Here is a 7,546-nt window from a genome sequence, read left to right on the forward strand (position 1 = left end):
CCATGTTTGTGCGTCTTTGAAGGGAGTAGTACACAGTAGAGGTCGATCGATTATGATTTTTTCAACGCCGATACTGATTATTGGAGGCCCAAAAAAAGCCGATGCCAATTAATGGGCCGATTAAAAAAATATATATATATATTGTAATAATGACAATACAACAATACTGAATGAACACTTATTTTAACTTAATATTAATCATCAATAATCAATTAGCCTCAAATAAATTATGAAACATGTTCAATTTTGTTTAAATAATGCAAAAACAAAGTGTTTGAAGAAAGTAAAAGTGCAATATGTGCCAGTTAAAAGCACTAACGTTTAAGTTCCTTGCTCAGAACATGAGAACATATGAAAGCTGGTGGTTCCTTTTAACATGAGTCTTCAATATTCCCAGGTAAGACGTTTTAGGTTGTAGTTGCTATAGGGAATTATAGGACATATTTCTCTCTATACGATTTGTATTTCATATACCTCTGACTATTGGATGTTCTTATAGGTACTTTAGTATTGCCAGTGTAACAGTATAGCTTCCGTCCCTCTCCTCGTCCCTACCTGGGCTCGAACCAGGAACACGTCGACCACAGCCACCCTCGAAGCAGCGTTACCCATGCAGACAAGGGGAACAACCACTCGCAAGTCTCAGAGCAAGTGACGTTTGAAACGCTATTAGCACGCACCCCGCTAACTAGCTAGCCATTTCACATCAGTTACACCAGCCTAATCTCAGGAATTGATAGGCTTGAAGTCATAAAACAGCTCAATGCTTGAAGCACAGCGAAGAGCTGCTGGCAAAACGCATGAAAGTGCTGTTTGAATGAATGTTTACGAGCGTGCTGGTGCCTACCACCACTCAGTCAGACTGCTCTATCAAATCATACTTAATTATAACATAAATAAACACACAGAAATACAAGCCTTTAGGTCATTAATATGGTCGAATCCGGAAACTCTCATCTCGAAAACAGGACGTTTATTCTTTCAGTGAAATACGGAACCGTTCTTGTATTTTATCTAACGGGTGGCATCCCATAAGTCTAAATATTCCTGTTAACATTGCACAACCTTCAATGTTATGTCATAATTACTTAAAATTCTGGCAAATTAGTTCGCAACGAGACAGGCGGCCCAAACTGTTGCATATACCCTGACTCTGCGTGCAATGAACGCAAGAGAAGTGACACAATTTCACCTGGTTAATATTGCCTGCTAACCTGGATTTATTTTAGCTAAATATGCAGGTTATAATATTATTACCTGGTACTTCCCAGTATATACTGTAGCCATATTATTACCTGGACTCCCATATATACTGTAGCCATATTATTACCTGGTACTTCCCATATATGCATTGTTGGAACTGGACCTGTAAGCATTTCATTTGTTAGTCTAAAGCTGTTGTTTAGGGCGGCCGCGTAGGACAGGTAGGACAGGTAGGGACAGGTAGGGACAGCAACAGGATCCATCTTGCATCTACTCTCCTCCTCTCACATTTTCCTTTCACTTGTGGACTTCAGTGCACAACACAACAGCTGTCTTTGACCAGGTGCAAAAACCTCTTCAAGCCAAACCTTCATACCATAACCGCTAACCACTACACAGCCTACATCATTTGTCACTAGGTCCTGGCCATACTAGTATCACGATACTTAGTAGTATCGTGGCAAGGAAACAAAATACAAAGCTAATTTAACTTTTTAGGAAAATAGCCCTAATGAGAAAAAAAAGAAACAACAAACATAATTATGTTGTCATCCAGAGTCACATTTATTTCCACGCTATAGAACACAGTACTTACACACAGCAGGTTTTTTTGATGGACCATAGAGTTTGTTCTGCTTCATGTTTACTTTTTGCCATGGGACAAATATTGCAATTCTGGTATCTTTTGGGATCAAGTTGTAATCATATTAACGTTATAGTCAACAAACTAGAACTAATGAGTTAGTAAACCTACGATCCAATAGCATTCCTCTATGTTTGAGTCGGGTTGTTGAGTAGCAGGCTCGCACTTTCGTGCGTTTTGCCAGCAGCTCTTCGCAATGCTTCAAGCATTGCGCTGTTTATGACTTCAAGCCTATCAACTCCCGAGATTAGGCTGGTGTAACTGATGTGAAATGGTTAGCTAGTTACGCGGGTGCGCGCTAATAGCGTTTCAAACGTCACTCGCTCTGAGACTTGGAGTAGTTGTTCCCCTTGCTCTGCATGGGTAACGCTGCCTCGAGGGTGGCTGTTGTCGATGTGTTCCTGGTTCCAGCCAGGTAGGAGCGAGGAGAGGGACGGAAGCTATACTGTTCACTGGCAATACTAAAGTACCTATAAGAACATCCAATAGTCAAGAAATAGTCCTATAATTCCATAATAACTACAACCTAAAACTTCTTACCTGGGAATATTGAAGACTCATGTTAAAAGAACCACCAGCATTCATATGTTCTCATGTTCTGAGCAAGGAACTTAAACGTTATCTTTTTTACATGGCACATATTGCACTTCTACTTTCTTCTCCAACACTTTGTTTTTGCATTATTTAAACCAAATTGAACATGTTTCATAATTTATTTGAGGCTAAATTGATTTTAGATGTATTATATTAAGTTCAAATAAGTGTTCATTCACTATTGTTGTAATTGTTATTATTACAAATAAATAAAATAAAAATCGGTCCGATTAATCGGCATCGGCTTTTTTGGGTCCTCCAATAATCGGTATCGGCGTTGAAAAATCATAATCGGTCTACCTCTACCAGATCCTGACTGTTACTTTTGATTTTTACCCCCCTTTGTTCAGGGACACATTATTCAATTTCTTGTACTCACATGTCTGTGGAACTTGTTCAGTTTATGTCTCATTTGTTGAATCTTGTTATGCTCATACAAATATTTACACATGTTAAGTTTGCTGAAAATAAACACAGTTGACAGTGAGAGGATGTTTATTTTTTTGCTGAGTTTACATCGACCAAAGTGATGCTGCTGAATGTGGCTGCTACGAAAGAACTGTGTGCGCACGCAGATGATTAGGGGTGTATTCATTCCCGCCGATTCTGTTGCAAAATGTTTCTAAACGGAAGCAACGGAATGAAACGGGGAGGGGCCTATATTAATTTGTCCAATAGAAACTCTCATTGCTATTCTGGTCAGTATCGCTCTCTCTCTCTCCTTTGTCATCTCTGTTCTCGGTCACCTCTCTCGCCTGTATCTTACTATGTCTCTGCGTCAGGTCTCTCTCTCTTTCTGCGTCACATCTCCTTTATCCTCTGCTTGATCACATTCATGCTCCTTCTGGGTCCACAGTGCTCTCCCTGAAATTAACCCTCTCTCTCATATCTATGTTGTGTCCACTCCCTCTCTGTCTCTGCTGCGTACACTTCTTGTCTCTCTTGGTCCTCTTCCTCTCTGGTTCACTTATCTGTTCTCTTGGTCCTCTTCCTCTTGGTCACCTCTTCTCTCTCTGCTCCACCTCTTTCTCTCTCTGCTCACCGTCTTTCTCTCACTCTGCGCGTGCGCGTGGCATCTCTCTCTGGTCACCCTCCGCCTCCTGGTCACCTCTGCTCTGCGTGCGTGTTGGTCAGCTCTCTCTACTGGTCAACTCTCTCTCCTGCTCATCTCTCGTTCTCTCTTGTCATCTCTATCTGTCTCTCTCTCTTGGTCTCCTCTCTCTCTCTTTTCCATCTCTCTTTCTCGGTTTCTTCCTCTCTCTCTCTGCGTCATCTTGTCACCCCCCTCCCCCTCACCCTGATCAGTTTTCACCTGTCCTTGTGTTATTGGTCTCCACCCCTCCAGTTGTCGCTTATTATCTTCCTCGTTATTAAATCCCTGTGTTTCCTGTCTACTCTGCCTTGCCAGTTCGTCGTGGTATGTTCCAAGTCAACCAGTGTGTGTAATTTCCCATGCTCCTGCCTTTTCTAATTCTCTTTTACAAGTCCTCCTAGTTTTGTACCATTGCCTTTCCCGGACTCTCTACCCGCCGTGTGCCTGACCATTTGCCTGCCCACTGACCTCGAGCCGTTGCTGCCACACTGTTACCTCCCCCTGGACTCCTGAAACTGGTTTTGACGTTATTGCCTGTCCCAAAACCATTTGGTACCCTTGCCGGTATCCCTTTTTGGATATAATTAAATATTAAAAAACTCAAACCCATCTGTGGTTCCTGTGTCGGTGCCATTCTGGGTCTTTCTCCTTGTGCCTTTACAATCTCTCTTTCTCTTAGTCTCCTTCTCCATATCGAGAGTTAACAATAGACGAGCGTTAGTGGGCATGGGAACATATGTTAATATTGCCAAAGCAAGTGATTAGATTCAATATACATAAAGATCCTATAATAACTACAACCTAAAACTTCTTACCTGGGAATATTGAAGACTCATGTTAAAAGGAACCACCAGCATTCATATGTTCTCATGTTCTGAGCAAGGAACTTAAACGTTAGCTTTCTTACATGGCACATATTGCACTTTTACTTTCTTCTCCAACACTTTGTTTTTGCATTATTTAAACCAAATTGAACATGTTTCATAATTTATTTGAGGCTAAATTGATTTTATTGATGTATTATATTAAGTTCAAATAAGTGTTCATTCACTATTGTTGTAATTGTTATTATTACAAATAAATAAAATAAAAATCGTCCGATTAATCGGCATCGGCTTTTTTTGGGTCCTCCAATAATCGGTATCGGCGTTGAAAAATCATAATCGGTCTACCTCTACCAGATCCTGACTGTTACTTTTGATTTTTACCCCCCTTTGTTCAGGGACACATTATTCAATTTCTGTTACTCACATGTCTGTGGAACTTGTTCAGTTTATGTCTCATTTGTTGAATCTTGTTATGCTCATACAAATATTTACACATGTTAAGTTTGCTGAAAATAAACACAGTTGACAGTGAGAGGATGTTTATTTTTTTGCTGAGTTTACATCGACCAAAGTGATGKTGCTGAATGTGGCTGCTACGAAAGAACTGTGTGCGCACGCAGATGATTAGGGGTGTATTCATTCCCGCCGATTCTGTTGCAAAATGTTTCTTAAACGGAAGCAAACGGAATGAAACGGGGAGGGGCCTATATTAATTTGTCCAATAGAAACTCTCATTTTAACTGTTTGGACTAATGTTTACACACAAGATCAGCTCGATACAGGCAAGAGTATACAAGGCATTATTGAACGTGTCACCTTGATTACTCCAATTTATCTCTAGACCTGTTCACCTAAATTATAAACTTTCAGTTGTAGGCTAGGTTGTAGCAAGCACATGATGGGTATATGGCATATTCGAGTAGCCTTGAGCTGGGTGAATGGAATATGAATGACAGTCATCCAATATATTGTGATAGAAATAAGGCCATGATCATTAAAAAATCGTCCTCCCTAATCTTGATCGGCACCGACTGTCACTGCATAACATCAATGTTACGAATGCACCACTCTTAAAACATTTTAAATTGTTGTGTTCAATAGGTGATGGAGAGTGGAGACAATTTCGACAATTTACGACTGCTATTACTCAAGGCAAAACTGTTTTTATAATTGGCAGCAAAACTTGTGTGGAGGCAGAGAGATATAGTGATTTATAGGGCGCATGACGTGGTAAGAAGAAACAATGTAGGTAGAGCTACAAATTAGCACCGCAAAGACAGAAAAACCCACCCACCTTTAGTCAGCTAAGTGGCTGCACTGCCCCTTCGGCTCGTAAAAATATCCAAKCATTAAAATGACAATAGTTTCTATTAAAATAAACATCACAACTACGGTCTCCATTCTGAATTTTGAAAAAAAAGTTATTCATAAATGAACTAATGAGGTTCCTAAACTATGAGAACGCAACTACATCATGCAAACTGTTTTGTCGACGCGAGCACTTATGTTTGGATGAGAGCATAAGTTTAACATTTGAAAACATGGGAATAAGAACTTTTAAATCTTACCTCACCTAGTAAAAATCCCTTAAATAAATCCTTTGGAATAAATGCATCAAACGGGCGTAGTTTTGCGAGTTCCGACTATCCAGTTGTAGTCCTTTGTGAGTCTTTGGCGATGGGAAGAGAGAGCGAGAGCAGGACCCTGCTGATGTCACCGCGAGGGAGGGGCATGGATCAGAGTAGTTTCATATGGATATGATGTAATTTTAGGAGTTTCAGATTACTTTTCACTGTACTGTAATGTCATTTAAAAAAATCTAATAGAATGGCCTACTACTCTCATTCTCATCATACCTCACTGTTTGAAAATACCACGTAAGAGATTTGTAAGATCAATAGGCATATCGTTCTCATAAACAGACCCGTTGGATGTCAAAATCAGATYTACGAAGTACAGCAGGACTTTATCAGGAGCTAGAGACTATCTATGACTGGTCTTGGTAATGGCTGGTTGCATTTTATTCTCAGTGAATCACACCATCCAACCAATATTCATGTATTTTATGCAAGAGAGGAGAAGAAACAGGTTCTTGGAAGTTTTAAGTAATTCCATTAGATAACATACTTGATTTGTTTGACTTATTTGTTTGCAGTGTAGGCTAGGATATTGTTTATTGCTAACCATTAGTAGCCCATTCTGGGTTTATGGGAAGGTGGGAGTGAGGATAGTAGGAAGGAAGGGTAGCCTACCCATGGCCGGAWTACCGATCAGGCATGTATTTATATTTTTTTATTTCACCTTTATTTAACCAGGTAGGCTAATTGAGAGCAAGTTCTCATTTACAAGATAAAGCAAAGCAGTTCGACACATACAACAACACAGAGTTACACATGGAATAAACAAACATACAGTCAATAATATAGTAGAAAAAGTCTATATACAGTGTGTGCAAATGAGGTAAGATAAAAGCATGCAGAGCCAAACCTGTGTCTGACAGACAAGGGAGGTTATAAAGCCTGTTGCTTCCCAGTCGAAACAGTTTGCGCATATACAGTATTATGACCACATTTTGTGACTTTTTTGTTCGTTTATGTGTTCGGCAGGGTTTTTTACCAGCTGTTTGCTCACACCACATTTTTTTCTTAAGGCAAGTCGAAGTTCGATGGCCGAAGTCTACTCACCTTCATCAGTGATTGGTCAACAGTACTACTCCCAGTAAGAGTGGGTACTATYGACAGGATTCTTCAATTAAGTGTTTGTTGTCATTCAACGAGAGACGACTAGTTTTCATGCAGCTTTTTTCACTTGAGAAATACTGCAACAAACATCTTAGCTGGATGTAAAATTTTGCGACTAAGACCTCCTTGGCAAAAACATAAAAATGAATTGCAGATTTCTTGATTTCTCTTAGAGAGGAAGTGTACTGGCTGTGTTGTTGCTATGGTGTCTCAAGAGGGACAAACCAGTAATACTACCTTTTTTTCTCATTTTGCAAGTGAAGGCCTTTTTGGGAGTATGCAAGCACAGACATTCGCTTATGCCTAGGAGCAAACAGAACCTATTTGCAGACGCCTCAGGCTGCAATTTGGCAAAATAGGCTTATCTGACCATATGCAAATGGTGTTTGCAAAACCAATGTGACATGTAGGTTAATGAACTAGACATTAGCAGCATACAATAACA

General features: G+C 39.9%; 1 protein-coding gene across 2 annotated transcripts in view; it reads right to left on the reverse strand.

Annotated features, from left to right (window-relative positions):
* LOC111959890 (SH3 domain-binding protein 4-like) overlaps positions 1-6,069 on the reverse strand; it is a 113,782-nt gene extending 107,713 nt beyond the window's left edge. Inside the window, exon 1 of one of the 2 annotated variants that reach the window (XM_023981727.2) lies at positions 5,934-6,069. The gene's annotated coding sequence lies outside the window, so the exon portion shown is untranslated. Of the gene's footprint in view, positions 1-5,928 lie in introns of both variants that reach the window. The other variant, XM_023981728.2, reaches the window with a different exon arrangement.
* Positions 6,070-7,546: the final 1,477 nt, after the last annotated feature.

The sequence above is a fragment of the Salvelinus sp. IW2-2015 genome, linkage group LG36 (assembly GCF_002910315.2).
Source record: "Salvelinus sp. IW2-2015 linkage group LG36, ASM291031v2, whole genome shotgun sequence".
Lineage (NCBI taxonomy): Eukaryota > Metazoa > Chordata > Actinopteri > Salmoniformes > Salmonidae > Salvelinus > Salvelinus sp. IW2-2015.